Below are 2,199 nucleotides of genomic sequence, written 5' to 3' on the forward strand. Positions count from 1 at the left end.
CAGATGATTGTCTGCCAGTATTAAGCAATTGGTAATTAAATATTTAATTTGTTTTCCCTAAACAGTGTAAAATTTTGGGGAAAAAATTTCACGAAAATTAATTGTCACACACAACGAGTCTGTGTGGAAAATGTCAGCTCGATTGGATCACGGGAAGTGGGTTAAAAAACGAGCGAAAGATTTGCACGGTTCTAAGCAAGCAAGCAAACTTAATATAAAGGATTTAAAATATATTCGCCTGTGGAGGACGCGGGGATCGATCCCGCGACCTTTGGCATGGGAAGCCAGGGCGCTACCAACTGCGCTACTCCGCCACGACCTGTGGAGGGGTTACGCTCTGGGCTCCTATACTGTGACGTTCAGCCAAAGCCATGAATGAGTTCTATTTGAATAAATGTAAAATAAATTTTTTGCCTAAAAAGTGTAACATTTTAGAATTTTTTTCACGAACATTAATTGTCACGCACAACGAGTCTGTGTGGAAAATGTCAGCTCGATTGGATCTCCGAAAAAACGACCGAAAGATTTGCACGGTCGTAAGCAAGCAAGCAAGCACACAAGCAAGCACGCAAGCAAGCAAGCGAACTTAATATAAAGGATTTAAAAAATTAACCCGTAAAAACAAAGTTTTTCACTATAAATCCTTCATATGCGTGGCGGCTAGAGTCCTCTCGTCCTCTGGCTTGAGATGGCTGCCACCTATGGGTCAGATGATTGTCTGCCACCATTAAGCAATTGGTAATTAAAAATTTAATTGTTTTCCCCTAAACAGTGTAAAATTTTTGTAAAAAAATTTCACGAACATTAATTGTCACGCACAACGAGTCTATGTGGAAAATGTCAGCTCGATTGGATCACGGGAAGTGGGTTAAAAAACGAGCGAAAGATTTGCACGGTCGTAAGCAAGCACGCAAGCACGCAAGCACGCAAGCAAGCGAACTTAATATAAAGGATTTAAAAATGATCACGTTTCGACTTCACCGAAAGAACCAAGAATATGGACACATTCATACTTACGCTATCTAACCCAAAAAAAACCCCCGCTATTATGAATAAGATGTTTCCTGTTTAAACAGGGGTGGGGGGGGAGGTTCCCCCTTTTAAATACCCGTGTGTGTGGCGAGGTTGTTAATTATTGATTTTAAAACAATGTCCCAGTCAGATGAGAATTGCTGATGTGGAGAACATGCCCAGGCATGTCCCCGGGACATCGCCACCATTGAGCTTTTCGGATGCGCGTGTTGTTGTGTTTCTGTGAAAGTGTCTCCAAAACGAAAACAACTTTGGAGTTGCCCGTACTATTTTTTCTACCACGGGGAAAACGAGAGAACTATTACACTAACTACTTGTTAATATTTCGATTTAAAGCTTTCGTGACTGCAGGGATTCATCTTCTTGGTTCTTTCGGTAAAGTCACGTAGAAGGAAAAGAATAAAATAATAAAAATAAAAACATAAGAATTTATTTTTTATTATTTTCCTTCTACGTGACTTTACCGAAAGAACCAAGAAGATACTTGTTTATATGGCTCTTATCAGAAGCGGCCTGGCCACAAATCAATGCTGAACGATGTGGTTCATGTGTCAGTGCACAGCACCTACATAATCTAAACATATCTATGAACATCTCCACTTTGCACCCAGATCGTGTTTTTGTAATGTTTGTTGTTGAAACGTTCTTACCCACCCCTACTGGACATCTCATGAAGAGCTTTACAGCTCATCGGATTCCTCCAGTGTAAATATAATTCCGAACGGCTCAACCAGAGCTATTGAAGCGTTGATATTTGCATTCCCTTTGCGCCGTTCGCCCTTTGACCATCGTTCTCTGGTCTAACACTGGCGCAGAGACGAGGACAGATCCGTCTCTGGTGTAGGCCAATACGTTTTAAAGACAATGCATTACATTATCAAAGCACGTGTTATAGCATGTTTTACCACGAGGATGATGTTAATGCACACTTGATGCCTTACAATAGGGGTGTCTCTGGTTTTTTAAACATCTTGACAGCTGTATTATTGCCGGAAAGGGTATAAAGCCTATTCTTGTTTTTACATTTTATTTGAAAATGGACAGCCTGAAAGGCATTTCCATGGGTAAATAAAAAAACAAATATCAACATTTGATATCTGTCCATGCACCCCAACACATGTTGATCAACGGAAAGCTACAGGACTCAATCCACACGAGGCGAGAATG

The 2,199-nt window shown here is 40.6% G+C and overlaps 1 non-coding gene across 1 annotated transcript; it reads right to left on the reverse strand.

Annotated features, from left to right (window-relative positions):
• Positions 1-241: 241 nt before the first annotated feature.
• TRNAG-CCC (transfer RNA glycine (anticodon CCC)) lies at positions 242-314 on the reverse strand. The gene has a single exon. It is a non-coding gene; the product is annotated as a tRNA-Gly (tRNA).
• Between the last annotated feature and the right edge of the window lie 1,885 nt (positions 315-2,199).

This window comes from Lethenteron reissneri, chromosome 27, assembly GCF_015708825.2.
Source record: "Lethenteron reissneri isolate LAM-NWPU_2019-01 chromosome 27, ASM1570882v1, whole genome shotgun sequence".
NCBI lineage: Eukaryota > Metazoa > Chordata > Hyperoartia > Petromyzontiformes > Petromyzontidae > Lethenteron > Lethenteron reissneri.